This window comes from Schistocerca americana, chromosome 8 (assembly GCF_021461395.2).
Source record: "Schistocerca americana isolate TAMUIC-IGC-003095 chromosome 8, iqSchAmer2.1, whole genome shotgun sequence".
In the NCBI taxonomy this organism is placed as follows: domain Eukaryota; kingdom Metazoa; phylum Arthropoda; class Insecta; order Orthoptera; family Acrididae; genus Schistocerca; species Schistocerca americana.
Window position 1 is genome coordinate 34,095,960 of NC_060126.1, and position 23,669 is coordinate 34,119,628.

Sequence of the window (23,669 nt, forward strand, 5' to 3'; positions counted from 1 at the left end):
CATTGTATTTTCCACCATTATATTTCAAGAAATTCTATAGAAAATCGTTAGTTTTTAGTTTCAGATAAATTTGAATGCAGATCCCTCTACATTTTCCACAAAAAAAAAGAAAAAAAATGGCTTTGAGCACTATGGCACTTAACTACTGAGGTCATCAGTCCCCTAGAACTTAGAACTACTTAAACGAGGACAAAGGACATCACACACATCCATGCCCGAGGCAGGATTCGAACCTGCGACCGTAGCGGTCTAGACTGTAGCGCCTAGAACCGCTCGGCCTCACCGGCCGGCCTTGGCACAAACACTTTGGTATCATAACAGATATGACGATTACTCGATCTGTTCTCCATCCACCAATCGCAGCACAGGTAACTTTCATTTATCAGAGACCGTTAAATGTAATCAACAGAAAAAAATAATGGTTACTGCAAGAACTGGCGCCTCACAATGACCGGTCAGCCAGACTGAAATGAAACGTTCGGCCACGAGCCCCCATCTGGGGTTGTTGGGGTGGCTGCTATTTGGCATCACTTCGGCGACTTGGGCGTTGAGGGCAACACAAACAAGCAGTCACCGAGCGAAGCGAGAATCGAACCAGGGACTTGCCAGTCCAGAAGCAGCAAACCAAAACACTGGACCCACGCTGCACTGCGTTGGCGTGGCTGCAAACTACGGTACTTGCCGTATGCCGGCCGGAGTGGCCGTGCGGTTCTAGGCGCTACAGTCTGGAACCGAGCGACCGCTACGGTTGCAGGTTCGAGTCCTGCCTCGGGCTTGGATGTGTGTGATGTCCTTAAGTTAGTTAGGTTTAATTAGTTCTAAGTTCTAGGCGACTGATGACCTCAGAAGTTAAGTCGCATAGTGCTCAGAGCCATTTGGTACTTGCCGTATCACAGGGCGGCAGGTGTCGGACAAGTGGGAGCACTTAGGATAGCTGCGATAGCAGCACAATAAGCACTCTACCGGAACGTTTCAATGTCCTAAATGACCACTTCAGATGAAATACTTCTAATTGTTTCCCATCAGCTTGTCTTGTTATCACTGTCTCTCTTCAGCACCAGGCCTCTGAAGTTAGACGAGAGGGTTACTCGACAACTACGATGCCTGTCTTCCAGTGATTCCCGTATAAGTTTGTAAATTATCCCTAATGCGTTTTCAATTTATTACATGTTAACCCACCAACGAAGCTCGTATTAACATGTTTTGGTTGCAGATGACGATCTGACAGCACACGATAATGCGCAGATGCTCCTGCATAACTGTATAATGTAAAATTAAAGTACTGACAGAAATAAAAACTGTCCTTGGGCCTAGTTTTCGTAGACTACTTATCTTTACAATTTAAAGTTTTAAATAAATCCTAATGGTGATGGAATAGAGGCGCTGAAACATGTTGGGGTTACACGCGAAAACTGTGCGAGCCCCATGCCCAGTGAAGCGATCTCATTCTTCGAGAGCAGCTGAGCTCGTGGTCCGCCAACAACGTCACAGTGAAGAGTATGCTCCAGCGTGTTGCAAGAAACGATTAGTCAGTCGGGTCTTTACTGGTGAAGGCGGAGTAGCCTTCTCTTCCAGCACTTGGAGAGCGCGGGGGGGGGGGGGGGGGGGCAGTAACGTGACGGCAAGACTTTGCGGAACATCGTTCCCGAGGCGTGGCAAGCAGCTAGTGGCGTGTCTCATCTCGAACCAGCAGCGGGTGTAAATAAATATACACAACAGGTAGGAGCGCTGAGCCGGCGCGGCTGTTTTTCACATTTCAGATTCGTAAGACGTGAATTTATTAACACGCCTCAGAGCCAGACTGCTAGCGAGTGATGTCAACCCGTCTCCAGCGTCTGGTGTTGTGAGTAACTGCATAGGTAGGCGCTCGCTTTCTGCTTCGTGTGGGCCACCCCCTCCGACCTGGCCTACTTACGCCGTGACTGTTTACTAGTCATAGAAACCACACTCGCGAAAATTAAGGGAGGCGATGTTTCTGATGCCGTGTGAGCCATGCAGCCATGAAGTTCGTCCTGTCGCGAGTGAGGTGGCGATTTTCACCGCAGGAGAGGCGCAGACAACTTTTTCGATCCTCCAGAACTGCTACCTCCCTTTGTTACAAGAATGCGAATTGCACTGATGAATTCTTTCCCGCAAATCAGCCGAATAATATGACCGTGCAGCTAGAAGACGGCAGGCAAGAAATTTGTCAGAGTTTTGTTGCGAAACGGACAACTTACATTCTACCTATTCCAAGTATGCAGGGCGTGCAACATAAACGTGACAAGCCCGGACTAAAGAAGCCTTGTTTCCCGAGTCACTCGCCACTGGCCTCCTTCTTATCACAGCGCGTACGACCATGACGTTGTCAAAGGCAGTAATAATTTCTCATGCGCTTTTAAGAAAACTGGTTGGTAGTAATAGTTTCATCGCATCGCTACTTGTCACTGATGAAATTATCTTTCCATTCACAGCTATTATGATACTTGGTGTTTAAATAGTCCACGGAACGTAATCCGTAGACTTACCTTTTAAGAAAGCAGTCGCTGGCTGCTTTACTATTAATAAATCTTAGATTGTGCAATGTTGGTTAAGGAGTGTCTGGGACATATCTAAATCGTTTTTAAAGCTCAAAGCAGGATCACGTAGACTAGATATGGACGCAACTTCATAGACAGAATACTACGCATCCAGTGGCATATTTATCTGTGTGTGTATCCTGTGTTGCCCTGTGGTATGTATAGACTTTATTCATATAACATCCAGTAACTGTTGCTGGTAGTAATTATGTTACAACAGTTTACACAGGCAAACAAAAGAGGTATTTTACTATTTTCAATATTCACTGTGTTCAGTTTGATAAGGAACAACGTGTTTTCTCATTCTTTATGTAATATGAAAAGACATGAATATATAGCATATTTTTTTATTGCCACCATTGTCGTGGAAGTAATTCGACCTGCTACTAAATGCCGGAATATAAGTGACGGCGCTGTTCCGCAACGAATTTTATTTCATGTTTAGAAAACAAACTGGGAGTAAAGATACTCCTGATGAAACAGTTAACGTAGTTCGGTGTACGCCTTGACTGCATAAAATTCCTTGAAGATAGCCTTTTATCAAACAAAATATTACACAAGGCATGTCTCCGCAACAATCATGTTTACACCTAGACAGCCGTAACATCAGCAGCCATACACAGCAAAGTCGATCGGCAACTATAGCCGACACAGGAACGTCGCACGTTTTCCCTGTGAAGGCTGAGAAAGTGGGCAGCGGACCAGTGCGTTGTATCGTGTGTGCAGGCAATCAGTGTAAATTGCTGGCGGTCTGTAATCTGGTTCAGTCATTTACATCGTAAAATACCGACCTCTGTTGGTGGTTTGTGTCAGGTAATTACGCACATTTAATTTCTAAATAATCGTGTGACTTGTATCAACATATGTTTTCTTCTACTACTCCATATCAGCTGGTAATTGACTGTGGTTTTCTTGGCGCTATCAATTCACAGTAACTCGTATTCATTTTTAAGATATGTTGAATTACATTCTGGCGCGAATTAAAGTCGTATCTGGTAGTTTTCAAGCAAATATAAAACCATTACCTGTGTACCCGAGTTGCCCTGGCAGAATTTATTCCAGACTTCTATTATCTCATCTCCCCCTCCCTGTCCATGTCTTCCTACCCCTCTTCCTGCCCATCTCCTCTTACTCCTCTCTCTGTCCTTCTCCTACCGATCTTCCTGAACATCTCCTCTTACTCCTCTCTCTCTCTCTCTCTTATATTCCATATATATGTTTCATATATACACTCCTGGAAATGGAAAAAATAACACATTGACACCGGTGTGTCAGACCCACCATACTTGCTCCGGACACTGCGAGAGGGCTGTACAAGCAATGATCACACGCACGGCACAGCGGACACACCAGGAACCGCGGTGTTGGCCGTCGAATGGCGCTAGCTGCGCAGCATTTGTGCACCGCCGCCGTCAGTGTCAGCCAGTTTGCCGTGGCATACGGAGCTCCATCGCAGTCTTTAACACTGGTAGCATGCCGCGACAGCGTGGACGTGAACCGTATGTGCAGTTGACGGACTTTGACCGAGGGCGTATAGTGGGCATGCGGGAGGCCGGGTGGACGTACCGCCGAATTGCTCAACACGTGGGGCGTGAGGTCTCCACAGTACATCGATGTTGTCGCCAGTGGTCGGCGGAAGGTGCACGTGCCCGTCGACCTGGGACCGGACCGCAGCGACGCACGGATGCACGCCAAGACCGTAGGATCCTACGCAGTGCCGTAGGGGACCGCACCGCCACTTCCCAGCAAATTAGGGACACTGTTGCTCCTGGGGTATCGGCGAGGACCAGTCGCAACCGTCTCCATGAAGCTGGCCTACGGTCCCGCACACCGTTAGGCCGTCTTCCGCTCACGCCCCAACATCGTGCAGCCCGCCTCCAGTGGTGTCGCGACAGGCGTGAATGGAGGGACGAATGGAGACGTGTCGTCTTCAGCGATGAGAGTCACTTCTGCCTTGGTGCCAATGATGGTTGTATGCGTGTTTGGCGCCGTGCAGGTGAGCGCCACAATCAGGACTGCATACGACCGAGGCACACAGGGCCAACACCCGGCATCATGGTGTGGGGAGCGATCTCCTACACTGGCCGTACACCACTGGTGATCGTCGAGGGGACACTGAATAGTGCACGGTACATCCAAACCGTCATCGAACCCATCGTTCTACCATTCCTAGACCGGCAAGGGAACTTGCTGTTCCAACAGGACAATGCACGTCCGCATGTATCCCGTGCCACCCAACGTGCTCTAGAAGGTGTAAGTCAACTACCCTGGCCAGCAAGATCTCCGGATATGTCCCCCATTGAGCATGTTTGGGACTGGATGAAGCGTCGTCTGACGCGGTCTGCACGTCCAGCACGAACGCTGGTCCAACTGAGGCGCCGGGTGGAAATGGCATGGCAAGCCGTCCCACAGGACTACATCCAGTATCTCTACGATCGTCTCCATGGGTGAATAGCAGCCTGCATTGCTGCGTAAGGTGAATATACACTGTACTAGTGGCGTCATTGTGCGTGCTCTGTTGCCTGTGTCTATGTGCCTGTGGTTCTGTCAGTGTGATCATGTGATGTATCTGACCCCAGGAATGTGTCAATAAAGTTTCCCCTTCCTGGGACAATGAATTCACGGTGTTCTTATTTCAATTTCCAGGAGTGTACATACATGTCATATACATATTTAATGTATTTCACTCGCGTTTGCACACATATTTCATCTGTACACTAGCGAATTTCGCCCTGAAGTTTCGTTTTCACGCAGGCCAATGTTTATTGACCTCATATCTCCTAAACTACAACGTACAGTGATACAATTCTGTAGGTAGATCCAGCGGTATACGTGGATCCTGTATACGAAACATATTGGAAATACTTAGCAATGAAGAAGTAAGAAATTACAACGTCATTTCTGGTGTTGCCATTTTACACCACTAATAGCGAAAATGTATTAAGCGATGAACCTTTTTCCTTCCATCATTTTGTACGGGTTGTCAGCGAGGAAAGGTCTCGTAATGGTTTGCAATTGAGTGTAAAGACTGCTGAAAATCACTAAGTGCTCCCATTCTCGGTGGATGAATATATTCTGGCTACTTGCTGTTCGCGAGCTAAGATACTCCTTCACCCAACCCCACCCCTTTGAGAGAGGTTTTGGAAATTTGTGGTAAGATCTTATGGGACCAAACTGCTCAGGTCATCATTCCCTAAGCTTACAGACTACTTAATCTAACTTAAACTAACTTACGCTAAGGACGACACACACACCCATGCCCGAGGGAGAACTCGAACCTCCGACGGCAGGAGCTGCGTGGACCGTGACAATGCGCTCCAGACCGTTCGGCTACCCCGCGCGGATGGGAGAGAGGTGGTTCTTACCCCACAGTGGTTCTTTTCAGACAGTTTGTGATATGTGTAGGCCATCAGGTTTGGCAGAAATTTATCCATTGGGTAAGAAAGAGATGTGGCATATATAAGGTGACAATTATTGAACTATACGAAAGAAAATCCTCATAACTTCTGAACGGCTTGCGTCAGGACATTCAAACTTCGCGGTTGGCCGCGGGGCATGATGGGAATTAGTGTGAGCTGTACGGTTTGGTTTAACGACTAAGTCCACGTTCATTTGGATGGGTTTGTCAATGAGCAAAAGTAACCATTTGAGGGACTGAATCCGCATGTCGCGATCGAGAAGTCTCTTCACCCTCAACAGCTAACTGTGTGGTGTGTAATGTCCAGTCACGAAATAATCGGTGCGATATTCCTTGATGGCACAATGACTACCAAATGGTACGTGAAGGTTTTGGAAGATTATTTCATCCCCATTATCCAAAGTGACCCTGATTCCGACAAACTGTTGTTCATGCAAGACGGAACTCAACCCCAACAAAGCAGGAGAGTGTTTGATGTCCTGGAGGAGCACTTTAGGTACCGTATTTTGGCTGTGGGGTACCCAGAGGTCATTGGCATGGGCCCCGATTGGCCGCCATATTCTCCAGATCTGAACACATGTGACTCCTTTTTGTGGTGTTATATTAAGGACAAGGCGTACAGCAATAACCCCAAAACCATTAATGAGCTGAAAACAGTCATTCAGGAGGTCATCGACATCATCAATGTTCTGACACTTCAGCGGGTCATGCAGAATTTCGCTATTCGTCAGCGCCACATCATCGCCAATGATGGTACACATATCGAACATGTTATAAACTAAATCCGAATATCTGTAGTGACATTTACAAGTTGAATAAGGTGTGTGCACGCCCTAGTTTTTAACTAATTTACGTTTTTATCTCATATAGTTCAATAATTGTCAACACTTTGCTGGGGTTGAGTTCCGTCTTGCATGAACAGCAGTTCATACATACATACATACATCAACGTTTATAATATGTATGGATTTCTCATCTGTAAGTACCTGCGATGCGAATGTAGAGTTTTCACAAGGCTATTTGTTACTTACCTACCAATTTTTAAATGAAATGGCTTCAGCATAAACTGTCATTACATAAATGTTTGTCATTACAGTGTCTGATGCGAGGCTTCAATACCTTCCATACGGATATCCATACCTCTCATTGAATCGTTAACCTTGCATTGTACCTTGTGTGGTTGTAAAACTTCCAGATGCTTTAAATTTACGAGACGTATTTATGTGTTGTATTGCGTGGGTGGATTGCTCGGCCCAGAACTGTGCAAGAGAGAAAATGGAATCCCCACCGTGGGCACTAGCGTCTGATTTGCCAGCGAGATGAAACGTTGCTAGCGTCTCGTTGAAAGCTGCCGCACATGGGACAGCGGTTTGGCGGCAGGATGCAGGCCTCCGCTGTTAGGAAATAACTAACTGCTGCACGTCGCCACAGGCCGGGACCTCCTCGTACTGCTCAAGCAATGCGGGCAATGGTAGTGGGGCGGGGTAGGGGGAGGGGAGGAGGGCAGAGTGCCAGTAGTGAGTAGGCCGAATAGGGGGGGGGGGAGGGGAGGGAGGAGAGTGTGCGGCAGCGAGGCTGACTCGACGAAGGTGCTCAACGCCACACACCGTGCACCGTTCTGAGTTGTAGATATCTAAATATTTATTTATGCATCTTCCTCCATCACAATTCGTGGTCTGTTCAAAAAATTCCAGAACGTTCGTAATTTCGCGCCAGTGATGTGTTGGAGCGAAATGCGGTTAGGCCAGAGAGAGAGCCAGAGTGCATCCCAGAGTGCCCCTGAGGAGGCTACAACACCAAGAAGAATCGCTCCTCGGCTTTTGGCAAGATCAATGTGTTATTTTTTTAAAGAACATGTTTAACACCCCCTCTGCTTCTTTATATACATTGCAGCAGCACTTGACATTATCTGTGATATATATCTTCGATATGTATACATATAGTTGTTAGTATACTAACTTATGTTCCATATAACCTAACTGTGGTTAAAGAGGGGGCGCCCTGCAGCGCGGGGCTGCTAGATTTTACGAGCCCCGCCGCTCCAAAATCAAATAGGGCCTTTAGTTATATATTTTGCTTATAACTATGTTATTTCTTATCTAAACTATATTGTTATAGGTATATATTTGATCCTCTCTTTCTTATCTATCTAACTGTGCTCTTATCTCATTTTATGTTTTTGGAGACTTCGATGAGTGTGTTGTTGTTGTTGTTGTTGTGGTCTTCAGTCCTGAGACTGGATTGATGCAGCTCTCCATGCTACTCTATCCTGTGCAAGCTTCTTCATCTCCCAGTACCTACTGCAAACTACATCGTTCTGAATCTGCTTAGTGCATTGATCTCTTGGTCTCCCTCTACGATTTTTACCCTCCACACTGCCCTCCAATGCTAAATTTGTGATCCCTTGATGCCTCAAAACATATCCTACCAACCGATCCCTTCTTCTAGTCAAGTTGTGCCACAAACTTCTCTTCTCCCTAATCCTATTCAATACCTCCTCATTAGTTACGTGGTCTACCCACCTTATCTTCAGCATTCTTCTGTAGCACCACATTTCGAAAGCTTCTATTCTCTTCTTGTCCAAACTGGTTATCGTCCACGTTTCACTTCCATACATGGCTACACTCCATACAAACACTTTCAGAAACGACTTCCTGACACTTAAATCTATACTCGATGTTAACAAATTTCTCTTCTTCAGAAACGATTTCCTTGCCATTGCCAGTCTACATTTTATATCCTCTCTACTTCGACCATCATCAGTTATTTTACTCCCTAAATAGCAAAACTCCTTTACTACTTTAAGTGTGTCATTTCCTAATCTAATCCCCTCAGCATCACCCGATTTAATTTGACTACATTCCATTCCTACATTCCTCGTTTTGCTTTTGTTGATGTTCATCTTATATCCTCCTTTCAACACACTGTCCATTCCGTTCAACTGCTCTTCCAAGTCCTTTGCTGTCTCTGACAGAATTACAATGTCATCGGCGAACCTCAAACTTTTTACTTCTTCTCCATGAATTTTAATACCTACTCCGAATTTTTCTTTTGTTTCCTTTACTGCTTGCTCAATATACCGATTGAATAACATCGGGGAGAGGCTACAACCCTGTCTCACTCCTTTCCCAACCACTGCTTCCCTTTCATGCCCCTCGACTCTTATAACTGCCTTCTGGTTTCTGTACAAATTGTAAATAGCCTTTCGCTCCCTGTATTTTACCCCTGCCATCTTCAGAATTTGAAAGAGAGTATTCCAGTTAACGTTGTCAAAAGCTTTCTCTAAGTCTACAAATGCTAGAAACTTAGGTTTGCCTTTTCTTAATCTTTCTTCTAAGATAATTCATAAGGTTAGTATTGCCTCACGTGTTCCAACATTTCTACGGAATCCAAACTGATGTTCCCTGAGGTCCGCTTCTACCAGTTTTTCCATTCGTCTGTAATGAATTCGCGTTAGTATTTTGCAGCTGTGACTTATTAAACTGATAGTTCGGTAATTTTCACATCTGTCAACACCTGCTTTCTTTGGGATTGGAATTATTATATTCTTCTTGAAGTCTGTGGGTACTTCGCCTGTCTCACACATCTTGCTCACCAGATGGTAGAGTTTTGTCATGACTGGCTCTCCCAAGGCCATCAGTAGTTCTAATGGAATGTTGTCTACTCCCGGGGCCTTGTTTCGACTCAGTTCTTTCAGTGCTCTGTCAAACTCTTCACGCAGTATCTTATCTCCCATTTCATCTTCATCTACATCCTCTTCCATTTCCATAATATTGTCCTCAAGTGCATCGTCCTTGTATAAACCCTCTATATACTCCTTCCACCTTTCTGCCTTCCCTTCTTTGCTTAGAACTGGGTTGCCATCTGAGCTCTTGATATTCATACAAGTGGTTCTCTTCTCTCCAAAGGTCTCTTTAATTTTCCTGTAGGCGGTATCTATCTTACCCCTAGTGAGATAAGCCTCTACATTCTTACATTTGTCCTCTAGCCATCCCTGCTTAGCCATTTTGCACTTCCTGTCGATCTCATTTTTGAGACGTTTGTACTCCTTTTTGCCTGCTTCATTTACTGCATTTTTATATTTTCTCCTTTCATCAATTAAATTCAATATTTCTTCTGTTACCCAAGGATTTCTACTAGCCCTCGTCTTTCTACCTACTTGATCCTCTGCTGCCTTCACTACTTCATCCCTCAGAGCTCCCCATACTTCTTCTACTGTATTTCTTTCCCCCAGTCTTGTCAATTGTTCCGTTATGCTCTCCCTGAAACTCTGTACAACCTCTGGTTCTTTCAGTTTATCCAGGTCCCATCTCCTTAAATTCCCGCCTTTTTGCAGTTTCTTCAGTTTCAATCTGCAGTTCATAACCAATAGATTGTGGTCAGAATCCACATCTGCCCCAGGAAATGTCTTATAATTTAAAACCTGGTTCCTAAATCTCTGTCTTACCATTATGTAATCTATGTGATACCTTTTTGTATCTCCAGGATTCTTCCATGTATACAACCTTCTTTTATGATTCTTGAACCAAGTGTTAGCTATGATTAAGTTATGCTCTGTGCAAAATTCTACAAGGCGGCTTCCTCTTTCATTTCTTCCCCCCAATCCATATTCACCTACTATGTTTCCTTCTCTCCCTTTTCCTACTGACGAATTCCAGTCACCCATGACTATTAAATTTTCGTCTCCCTTCACTACCTGAATAATTTCTTTTCTCCCGTCAGACATTTCATCAATTTCTTCATCATCTGCAGAGCTAGTTGGCATATAAACGTGTACTACTGTAGTAGGCATGGGCTTTGTGTCTATTTTGTCCACAATAATGCGTTGACTATGCTGTTTGTAGTAGCTAACCCGCACTCCCCCCCATGAACCATGGACCTTGCCGTTGGTTGGTTTAAGAATCATGAAAGAAGGTTGTATACATGGAAGAACCCTGGAGATACTAAAAGGTATCAGATAGATTATATAATGGTAAGACAGAGATTTAGGAACCAGGTTTTAAATTGTAAGACATTTCCAGGGGCAGATGTGGACTCTGACCACAATCTATTGGTTATGACCTGTAGATTAAAACTGAAGAAACTGCAAAAAGGTGGGAATTTAAGGAGATGGGACCTGGATAAACTAAAAGAACCAGAGGTTGTACAGAGATTCAGGGAGAGCATAAGGGAGCAATTGACAGGAATGGGGGAAATAAATACAGTAGAAGAAGAATGGGTAGCTTTGAGGGATGAAGTAGTGAAGGCAGCAGAGGATCAAGTAGGTAAAAAGACGAGGGCTAGTAGAAATCCTTGGGTAACAGAAGAAATATTGAATTTAATTGATGAAAGGAGAAAATATAAAAATGCAGTAAGAGAAACAGGAAAAAAGGAATACAAACGTCTCAAAAATGAGATCGACAGGAAGTGCAAAATGGCTAAGCAGGGATGGCTAGAGGACAAATGTAAGGATGTAGAGGCCTATCTCACTAGGGGTAAGATAGATACCGCCTACAGGAAAGTTAAAGAGACCTTTGGAGATAAGAGAACGACTTGTGTGAATATCAAGAGCTCAGATGGAAACCCAGTTCTAAGCAAAGAAGGGAAAGCAGAAAGGTGGAAGGAGTATATAGAGGGTCTATACAAGGGCGATGTACTTGAGGACGATATTATGGAAATGGAAGAGGATGTAGATGAAGATGAAATGGGAGATATGATACTGCGTGAAGAGTTCGACAGAGCACTGAAAGACCTGAGTCGAAACAAGGCCCCCGGAGTAGACAATATTCCATTGGAACTACTGACGGCCGTGGGAGAGCCAGTCCTGACAAAACTCTACCATCTGGTGAGCAAGACATATGAAACAGGCGAAATACCCTCAGACTTCAAGAAGAATATAATAATTCCAATCCCAAAGAAAGGAGGTGTTGACAGATGTGAAAATTACCGAACTATCAGCTTAATAAGTCACAGCTGCAAAATACTAACACGAATTCTTTACAGACGAATGGAAAAACCAGTAGAAGCCAACCTCGGGGAAGATCAGTTTGGATTCCGTAGAAACACTGGAACACGTGAGGCAATACTGACATTACGACTTATCTTAGAAGAAAGATTAAGGAAAGGCAAACCTATGTTTCTAGCATTTGTAGACTTAGAGAAAGCTTTTACAATGTTGATTGGAATACTCTCTTTCAAATTCTAAAGGTGGCAGGGGTAAAATACAGGGAGCGAAAGGCTATTTACAATTTGTACAGAAACCAGATGGCAGTTATAAGAGTCGAGGGACATGAAAGGGAAGCAGTTGTTGGGAAGGGAGTGAGACAGGGTTGTAGCCTCTCCCCGATGTTGTTCAATCTGTATATTGAGCAAGCAGTAAAGGAAACAAAAGAAAAATTCGGAGTAGGTATTAAAATTCATGGAGAAGAAATAAAAACTTTGAGGTTCGCCGATGACATTGTAATTCTGTCAGAGACAGCAAAGGACTTGGAAGAGCAGTTGAATGGAATGGACAGTGTCTTGAAAGGAGGATATAAGATGAACATCAACAAAAGCAAAACAAGGATAATGGAATGTAGTCTAATTAAGTCGGGTGATGCTGAGGGAATTAGATTAGGAAATGAGGCACTTAAAGTAGTAAAGGAGTTTTGCTATTTGGGGAGTAAAATAACTGATGATGGTCGAAGTAGAGAGGATATAAAATGTAGGCTGGCAATGGCAAGGAAAGCGTTTCTGAAGAAGAGAAATTTGTTAACATCCAGTATAGATTTAAGTGTCAGGAAGTCATTTCTGAAAGTATTCGTATGGAGTGTAGCCATGTATGGAAGTGAAACATGGACGATAAATAGTTTGGACAAGAAGAGAATAGAAGCTTTCGAAATGTGGTGCTACAGAAGAATGCTGTAGATTAGATGGGTAGATCACATAACTAATGAGGAAGTATTGAATAGGATTGGGGAGAAGAGAAGTTTGTGGCACAACTTGACCAGAAGAAGGGATCGGTTGGTAGGACATGTTCTGAGGCATCAAGGGATCACCAATTTAGTATTGGAGGGCAGCGTGGAGGGTAAAAATCGTAGAGGGAGACCAAGAGATGAATACACTAAGCAGATTCAGAAGGATGTAGATTGCAGTAGGTACTGGGAGATGAAAAAGCTTGCTCAGGATAGAGTAGCATGGAGAGCTGCATCAAACCAGTCTCAGGACTGAAGACCACAACAACAACAACAACAACAACCCGCACTCCTATTTTTTTATTCATTATTAAACCTACTCCTGCATTAGCCCTATTTGATTTTGTATTTATAACCCTGTAATCACTTGACCAAAAGTCTTGTTCCTCTTGCCACCGAACTTCACTAATTCCCACTATATCTAACTTTAACCTATCCATTTCCCTTTTTAAATTTTCTAACCTAACTGCCCGATTAAGGGATCTGACATTCCACGCTCCGATCCGTAGAACGCCAGTTTTCTTTCTCCTGATAACGACATCCTCTTGAGTAGTCCCCGCCCAGAGATCCGAATGGGGAACTATTTTACCTCCGGAATATTTTACCCAAGAGGACGCCATCATCATTTAATCATACAGTAAAGCTGCATGTCCTCGGAAAAAATTACGGCTGTAGTTTCCCCTTGCTTTCAGCCGTTCGCAGTACCAGCACGGCAAAGCCGTTTTGGTTTATGTTACAAGGCCTGATCAGTCAATCATCCAGACTGTTGCCCCTGCAACTACTGAAAAGGCTGCTGCCCCTCTTCAGGAACCACACGTTTGTCTGGCCTCTCAACAGATACCCCTCCGTTGTGGTTGCACCTACGGTACGGCCATCTGTATCACTGAGGCACGCAAGCCTCCCCACCAACGGCAAGGGCCATGGTTCATGGGGGGGATGAGTGTTTTAAAAAACCCTATATATAATTTTACTAGAGCCCCGCCGGGCGAAAATCGAAACTTCCGGCTATGTTATTCTTATGGGCGAGGACAGGAAGTAACTTGATTTCGCAGCGCTCTGCGCGCAAGCTCTTATCAGTGGCACTTCCTCTGTCTCTCTCGCTCTAGCAGAAGTGTCTTATCTTTGAGGCAACAGCATGTACGTTCTTTGGTGAGGCAGCCGCACATGTTTAATGTGAAACTGCCAGAAGTTTCATTGTTGTATGTCTGTTAGCTATTGTTCAGTACTGTATTGAGTAGAACGTTGTGTCGCACAGTTTGCGAATTTCGATGTGGCAGAGTTAGAAGAGCAACGTGTCTGGATTAAATTTTGCGTGAAGCTCAAGAAAACCTTTACAGAGACACGCCAAATCCCTCGTTTAGGACGCCCTTCCACGTTTACCGACGACGCTCATGTCAAGGACGTCAACGATATCGTCCGTGCCAATCGAAGACTGACTGTCCGAGAGATTGCAGAAGAATGCAACATTTCAGTTGGATTACCCCATGAGATCCTGACACACCATCTTGCAAGGCATCGTGTTGCCGCCGAGTTGTTCCCACGACTCGTGAGTCAAAACCAGAAAGACCTTCCCCACCCAATCTGTCAAGAGTATTTGGACCGCGCAAATTAAAACGAGATATTCCTTAAGAGAGTCATAACTGGTAATGAGACGGGGCTCTACGGCTGTGATATTGAGACCAAGCATCAGTGTTCACATTGGATCGGGAAATGTTCTCAAAGACAAAAAAACTCGTCAGTCAAGTGTCAAAGGCATGCTGATAGTTTTCTTGGAATTTGAAGATTAGTTGATCATGAATTTACACACCAAATGCTGTATCATGTCCGTGACACTATCTCCCCTATTTCGCGATAATACAAAACGTGCTAACCTTCTTTGAACTTTATCGATATACTCCGTTAATCCTATCTGATAAGGATCCCATACCGCGCAGCAGTATTACAAAAGAGGACGGACAAGCGTATTGTAGGCAGTCTCTTTAGTAGATTTGTTACATTTTCTAAGCGTTCTGCCAATAAAACGCCTTCCCCACAACATTTTCGGTGTGTTCTTTCTATTTTAAGTTGTTTGTAATTGTAATTACTAGGTATTTAGTTGAATTTACGGCCTTTAGATGTGACTGATTTAGCGTATAACCGAAGTTTAACGGATTCCTTTTAGCACTCATTTGGATGACCTCGAACTTTTCATTGTTTAGGGTCAATTGCACTTATCTTATCTAAATCGTCTTGCAGTTGGTTTTGATCTTCTGATGATTTTACTAGGGATAAACGACAGCATCATCTGCAAACAATCTGAGACGGGTGCTTAGATTGTCTCCTAAATCGTTTATAAAGATAAGGAACAACATGGGTACCTTGGGGTACGTCAGAAATCACTTCTGTTTTACTCGATGACTTTTTGTGAATTACTACGAATTGTCACCACTCTGACAGTAAGTCACGAATCCAGTCGCATAACTGAGTCCAGATTCCAGAAGCACGCAATTCGATTACAAGCCGCTTGTGAGGTACGGTGTTAGAAGCCTTCTGACACAATCAATTTGAAATGCTTCGTCGTTAACAGTCAACACTTCGTGTGAGTAAAGAGCTAGTTGCGTTTCACAGGAACGATGTTTTCTAAATCCGTGTTGTCTATGTGTCAATAGATCGTTCTCTTCGAAGTAATTCATAATGTTTGAACACAAGTATATGTTCCAAAACCGTTCTGCGTATCGACGTTAATGATATGGGCCTGTAATTTAGTAGATTACTCCTATTGCCTTTCTTGAATTTGCTGCGACCTGTGCAACTTTCCAGTCTTTGGATAGGGACCTTTCGTCGAGCGAGTGCTTGTATGTGACTGTTATGTACGGAGCTATTGCATCAGCATATTCTGAAAGGAATTTAATTGGTATACAGTCTGGACCAGAAGACTTGCTTTTATTGAGTGATTTAGGCTGCTTCTCTACTCCGGGGATATCTGTTTCTAAGTTACACATTTTGGCAGCTGTTCTTGTCTCGAATTCCGAAATATTCACTTAACTTCTTTAGTGAAGGAATGTCTTAAGACTGTGTTTTGGCTTTCTGAACAGTTGTGATGCATTCCCCCTTCTGCTCCTTATGCCACTGTCGCTACCCGTATCCATCAGTTTCCCATTGCCTATTTCTACTGTAGTCTTGCTGACGATTCAGTTGTCCAGCAGCAGACAGATTTGCTTCTTGTTCTATTCATGAAGCTTTTTTGCCTTAAGCGTTTTATTATTAGATATGCCTAAAATACACTACTGACCATTATAATAGCTACACCAAGAAGAAATGCAGATGATAAACGGGTATTCATTGGACAAATGTATTGTTCTAGAAGTGACATCTACATCTACTACATCTACATTGATATTCCGCAAGCCACCCAACGGTGTGTGGCGGAGGGCACTTTACGTGCCACTGTCATTACCTCCCTTTTCTGTTCCAGTCGCGTATGGTTCGCGGGAAGAACGACTGTCTGAAAGCCTCCGTGCGCGCTCTAATCTCTCTAATTTTACATTCGTGATCTCCTCGGGAGGTATAAGTAGGGGGAAGCAATATATTCGATACCTCATCCAGAAACGCACCCTCTCGAAACCTGGCGAGCAAGCTGCACCGCGATGCAGAGCGCCTCTCTTGCAGAGTCTGCCACTTGAGTTTATTAAACATCTCCGTAACGCTATCACGGTTACCAAATAACCCTGTGACGAAACGCGCCGCTCTTCTTTGGATCTTCTCTATCTCCTCCGTCAGACCGATCTGGTACGGATCCCACACTGATGAGCAATACTCAAGTATAGGTCGAACGAGTGTTTTGTAAGCCACCTGCTTTGTTGATGATTTTCTAAGCACTCTCCCAATGAATCTCAACCTGGTACCCGCCTTACCAACAATTAATTTTATATGATCATTCCACTTCAAATCGTTCCGCACGCATACTCCCAGATATTTTACAGAAGTAACTGCTACCAGTGTTTGTTCCGCTATCATATAATCATACAATAAAGGATCCTTCTATGTATTCGCAATACATTACATTTGTCTATGTTAAGGGTCAGTTGCCACTCCCTGCACCAAGTGCCTATCCGCTGCAGATCTTCCTGCATTTCGCTACAATTTTCTAATGCTGCAACTTCTCTGTATACTACAGCATCATCCGCGAAAAGCCGCATGGAACTTCCGACACTATCTACTAAGTCATTTATATATATTGTGAAAAGCAATGGTCCCATAACACTCCTCTGTGGCACGCCAGAGGTTACTTTAACGTCTGTAGACGTCTCTCCATTGATAACAACATGCTGTGTTCTGTTTGCTAAAAACTCTTCAATCCAGCCACACAGCTGGTCTGATATTCCGTAGGCTCTTACTTTGTTTATCAGGCGACAGTGCGGAACTGTATCGAACGCCTTCCGGAAGTCAAGAAAAATAGCATCTACCTGGGAGCCTGTATCTAATATTTTCAGGGTCTCATGAACAAATAAAGCGAGTTGGGTCTCACACGATCGCTGTTTCCGGAATCCATGTTGATTCCTACATAGTAGATTCTGGGTTTCCAGAAATGACATGATACGCGAGCAAAAAACATGTTCTAAAATTCTACAAGAGATCGACGTAAGAGATATAGGTCTATAGTTTTGCGCATCTGCTCGACGACCCTTCTTGAAGACTGGGACTATCTGTGCTCTTTTCCAATCATTTGGAACCCTCCGTTCCTCTAGAGACTTGCGGTACACGGCTGTTAGAAGGGGGGCAAGTTCTTTCGCGTACTCTGTGTAGAATCGAATTGGTATCCCGTCAGGTCCAGTGGACTTTCCTCTATTGAGTGATTCCAGTTGCTTTTCTATTCCTTGGACACTTATTTCGATGTCAGCCATTTTTTCGTTTGTGCGAGGATTTAGAGAAGGAACTGCAGTGCGGTCTTCCTCTGTGAAACAGCTTTGGAAAAAGGTGTTTAGTATTTCAGCTTTACGCGTGTCATCCTCTGTTTCAATGCCATCATCATTTCGGAGTGTCTGGATATGCTGTTTCGAGCCACTTACTGATTTAACGTAAGACCAGAACTTCCTAGGATTTTCTGTCAAGTCGGTACATAGAATTTCACCTTCGAATTCAATGAACGCTTCACGCATAGCCCTCCTTACGCTAACTTTGACATCGTTTAGCTTCTGTTTGTCTGAGAGGTTTTGGCTGCGTTTAAACTTGGAGTGGAGCTCTCTTTGCTTTCGCAGTAGTTTCCTAACTTTGTTGTTGTACCACGGTGGGTTTTTCCCGTCCCTCACAGTTTTACTCGGCACGTACCTGTCTAAAACGCATTTTACGATTGCCTTGAACTTTTTCCATAAACACTCAGCATTGTCAGTGTCGGAACAGAAATTTTCGTTTTGATCTGTTAGGTAGTCTGAAATCTGCCTTCTATTACTCTTGCTAAACAGATAAACCTTCCTCCCTTTTTTTATATTCCTATTAACTTCCATATTCAGGGATGCTGCAACGGCCTTATGATCACTGATTCCCTGTTCTGTACATACAGAGTCGAAAAGTTCGGGTCTGTTTGTTATCAGTAGGTCCAAGATGTTATCTCCACGAGTCGGTTCTCTGTTTAATTGCTCGAGGTAATTTTCGGATAGTGCACTCAGTATAATGTCCTCGATGCTCTGTCCCTACCACCCGTCCCAAACATCTGAGTGTCCCAGTCTATATCTGGTAAATTGAAATCTCCACCTAAGACTATAACATGCTGAGAAAATTTATGTGAAATGTATTCCAAATTTTCTCTCAGTTGTTCTGCCTCTAATGCTGCTGAGTCGGGAGGTCGGTAAAAGGAGCCAATTATTAACCTAGTTCGGTTGTTTAGTGTAACCTCCACTCATAATAATTCACAGGAACTATCCACTTCTACTTCACTACAGGATAAACTACTACTAACAGCGACGAACACTCCACCACCGGTTGCATGCAATCTATCCTTTCTGAACACCGTCTGTACCTTTGTAAAAATTTCGGCAGAATTCATCTCTGGCTTAAGCCAGCTTTCTGTACCTATAACGATTTCAGCTTCGGTGCTTTCTATCAGCGCTTGAAGTTCCGGTACTTTACCAACGCAGCTTCGACAGTTGACAATTACAATACCGATTGCTGCTTGGTCCCCGCATGTCCTGACTTTGCCCCGCACCCGTTGAGGCTGTTGCCCTTTCTGTACTTGCCCAAGGCCATCTAACCTAAAAAACCGCCCAGCCCACGCCACACAACCCCTGCTACCCGTGTAGCCGCGTGTTGCGTGTAGTGGACTCCTGACCTATCCAGCGGAACCCGAAACCCCACCACCCTATGGCGCAAGTCGAGGAATCTGCAGCCCACACGGTCGCAGAACCGTCTCAGCCTCTGATTCAGACCCTCCACTCGGCTCTGTACCAAAGGTCCGCAGTCAGTCCTGTCGACGATGCTGCAGATGGTGAGCTCTGCTTTCATTACATTTTAACGCAATTTGGGTGCATAGATCCTGAGAAATCAGTACCCAGCACAATCACCTCTGGCCGTAATAACGGCCTTGATACGCCGGGGCATTGAGTCAAACAGAACTTGGATGGCGTGTACAAGTACAGCTGCCCATGCAGCTTCAACACGATACCACAGTTCATCAAGAGTAGTGACTGGCGTATTGTGACGAGCCAGTTGCTCGGCCACCATTGAGCACACGTTTTCAGTTGGTGAGAGATCTGGAGAATGTGCTGGCCAGGGCAGCAGTCGAACATTTTCTGTATCCAGAAAGGCCCGTACAGGACCTGCAACATGCGGTCGTGCATTATCCTGCTGAAATGTAGGGTACGCAGGGATCGAATGAAGGGTAGAGCCACGGGTCGTAACACATCTGAAATGTAGCGTCCACTGTTTAAAGTGCCGTCAATGCGATCAAGAGCTGACCGAGACTTGTAACCAATGGCAGCCCATACCATCACGCCGGGTGATAAGCCAGTATGGCGATGACGAATACACGCTTCCAATGTGCGTTCACTGCGATGTCGCCAAACACGGACGCGACCATCATGATGCTGTAAACAGAACCTGGATTCATCCGAAGAAATGACATTTTGCCATTCGTGCACCCAGGTTCGTCGTAGAGTACACCATCGCGGGCGCTCCTGTCTGTGATGCAGCATCAAGGGTAACCGCATCCGTGGTCTCGGAGCCGATAGTCCATGCTGCTGCAAACGTCGTCGAACTGTTCGTGCAGATGGTTGTTGTCTTGCAAACGTCCCCTTCTGTTGACTCAGGGATCGAGACGTGACAGCACGATCCGTTACAGCCATGCTGATAAGATGCCTGTCATCTCGACTGCTAGTGATACGAGGCCTTTGGGATGCAGCACGGCGTTCCGTATTACCCTCCTGAACCCACCGATTCCATATTCTGCTAATAGTCATTGGATCTCAACCAAGGCGAGCAGCAATGTCGCGATACGATAAACAGCAATGGCAATAGGCTATACAATCCGACCTTTATCAAAGTCGGAAACGTGATGGAACGCATTTATCCTCCTTACACGAGGTATCACAACAACGTTTCACCAGGCAACGCCGGTCAACTGCTGTTTGTATATGAGAAATCGGTTGAAAACTTTCCTCATGTCAGCACGTTGTAGGTGTCGCCACCGGCGCCAACCTTGTGTGAATGCTCTGAAAAGCTAATCATTTGCATATCACAGCATCTTCTTCCTGTCGGTTAAATTTCGCGTCTGTAGTACGTCATCTTCGTGGTGTAGCAATTTTAATGGCCAGTAGTGTAACTTCAAATTCTGTGATAAAAAGAAGCATTTTCTTCCGGTTGAACTTTTCTATCAGACTCTATTATATACCGACGGCAAAAAATCATAACACCAAGAAGAAATTGTGCGATATAAACGAAAGCTGGTAGGCGTGATGCTACATCTGAAAGAGGATATGAAAGAGGAGCGCCTCTAAAAGGATTGAACTCATGTTTGCCTTAAATGCACGCGGTAACGGTCGCGAGCGGACGTTACCTTTGAGATTGGATATGTTGAGTTGATGTTAGTCGAGAATGCTTTTAACGTGAAAAAACGCCAGTATCAGCAGTTTGAAGGAATTCGTGTAATAGTGTTACGAGAAGCCGGATGTTGCTTCTGCGATACTCCAGAAAGACTTGGCAGCAATGTAGCCACTGTATATGATTGCTGGCAGCGGTGGCCACGAGAACGTACGGTCGCAAGAAGACTGGGCTCCGGACAGCCGCGTAGCACCACCGACAGGGAAAACCGTAGCGTTCGGTGTATGGTTCTGGCGCATCGTATTGCAACAGAAGAAGCAGTCTGAGCAGCAGTTGGCTTCACAGTGACACAATGAACTGTTACAAATCAGTTTCTTCAAGGGAAGCTTCGAGCCTGTCAAAAGTCAAAACCACATGGAAGAGGTCAGTTCAGGGCCTTCAACCAGTCTGTCTGCGCCGGCCAGAGTGGCAGAGCGGTTCTAGGCGCTACAGTCTGGAGCCGCGCGACCGCTCAGGTCGCAGGTTCGAATCCTGCCTCGGGCATGGATGTGTGTCCTGTCCTTAGGTTAGTTAGATTTAAGTAGTTCCAAGTTCTAGGGGACTGATGACCAGAGTAGTTAAGTCCCATAGTGCTCAGAGCCATTTTAACCATTTTGAACCAGTCTGTCTGCGTGCTAGGCACTCTTGACTTACACTTGGAGTTAAGGTCTGGGGTCCAATTTCGTATGATACCAGGAGCACTCTGGTGGTTATCCCACACACTGCAAATTGACATGTTAGTCTGGTGATTCGACCTGGTGTGTGCCATTCACGAACAGTATTCCAAGTGTGTTTTCCAACAGCATAACGCTCGCCCGCATAATGCTGCTGTAACCGAACATGGTCCACAGGGTGTCGACGATATATTAATACATAAGAAACTGTCAGCCCCGATTGCAATCTTAGATATTTTGACAAAAGCCTTGTGCAATGATAATCGGATCAGATCAGGAAGAACACAAAACAACGAGTGCCGGAATAACAGCTCATTTCTCCATCTCTTGGGCTCGGCAACAGGGAACCGTATCCTCCGTGTTGCCGGGTGACGTACCTCTCCACCCAGGGCCTCAGAAACTGTTAGTCGATGAGAATATCAGGGCACACTCCGCTGTAGAATGAAAATTTCATTCTATAAATATCAAACAGGTTTTCACAAAATGATAAATAAAAATATTTTCTTTCCACTTGCTGCCCGTCTCCCATCACTCGGTAATCGTTGGTAACTTATAATCCTATCTTAAAATGGTAGTTAATATTTCATCTGGGAACAACAAACAGGCGTGATAAAGGAAATTTTGGGTTCAAATGTACAGCCAACGTTGAGGTCCTTAAGCTTGGAGCATAAGCTCGCAAAATGGAAGGGAACAAACGGTGTTTTTGTCCATACATCCTGTCACAGCTTTACTTCTGCCAATATGTAGTCTCCTACCTAAATACTTAGGGATTACAATTCTGATGAGCGCAAGACTCTCTCACAGACAACAGGCGAGTGTCAGCCATAACCGAAATCAAGAGAAACCCAAATTTGAAGATTTTAGCCACTGTCCTCCCAGACGAGAGTCCAGCATATTACCTCAGCGAATTCTAGTTGAGTGAAACAGCAACTGTGTGAAACGTAGTAAATTTATCCAACAAAGCCTGAACAAGGAGAAAAAAGATACTGCATCACTGAACATTATAACCAATGAACAAGTGTACACAGAAGGCCGAAGGTGATCACTGGAGACAGTATGTGCAGTGGAACGGTGGATACAGTTACTATGAAGGAGCTAAAAGAGGCTTTAAGAGGCATGAAGAACAGAAAAGCATCTGGAATAGAAGGAATAAATGCAGAAATAAATAAATATGGAGGGTTATCACTAGGTAAAAGCTTTTTACAAGTGATAAGTCTATGTTGCGATGATCCCAGACTCCTGGTGTACAGCAGAACTAATTTCTCTTTTCCAGGAAGGGAAACATATTGACAGTAAAAGCTATCGTGCCATCAGTGTTTTATACACTGGCTACAAACTATGCTCAAAAATAATCAATAACTGCACGACAAATCTTGCAACCTTTTATGACAGTGATTTCGAATTGCAGAACGTGAGGAATAGAATGAACAGTGAATGTGGGAGGAGGGTAAATCAAAAACGATAGTAATGAGGTGTAGCAAAAATGATGTTGGCAACAAGAGGTAGGGATCACATCTGGTAGACAGTTTTCTATGCAAGAGAATCGTGGCCCACGGGGAAACCAGAAGAGAAGACAATCGAGCCGCTTCAGATATAATGTTACACAGATGTGATGAATCGGTTCTCCGATGAATCGACAGGGAAATGAATATGTGGAACACACAGACTAGAAGAAAGCAAAAGGACGGAAGACCACGAGTTGAAACATTAGTGGGTAACTCCCATGGTCATGTAGAACGAATTAAACTAGTTATGATTTTACAGGTTCGTTGTGGTTTAACTGTCGGCTACCAACCGCTTTGCCACTGGCGGATTTCGGCGGGCCGCGGCGGCAGGGAATTCTCAGGAACGTATCTTAAGGGCTACGTTAAGGAGACACTGCAGACCTATGCATCATATGTGCGTTTGGAATATTTGTAGGGGATCTAAACATTATACTTGTTTGGAGAAAAATATTGGGAAAATTTCATTAAGAATAGCCTTTTCCGAAGCTTACGCACAACAGACACACTTAGTAACCAACGAAAACGAAGTGTTT

The 23,669-nt window shown here is 44.5% G+C and overlaps 1 protein-coding gene across 1 annotated transcript in view; it reads left to right on the top strand.

Annotated features, from left to right (window-relative positions):
• The first annotated feature begins 1,619 nt into the window (after window positions 1-1,619).
• LOC124545254 (serine/threonine-protein phosphatase 6 regulatory ankyrin repeat subunit A-like) overlaps window positions 1,620-23,669 on the top strand; it is a 94,851-nt gene continuing 72,801 nt past the window's right edge. The window contains exon 1 of the mRNA XM_047124130.1: window positions 1,620-1,719. The gene's annotated coding sequence lies outside the window, so the exon portion shown is untranslated. The remainder of the gene's footprint in view (window positions 1,720-23,669) is intronic.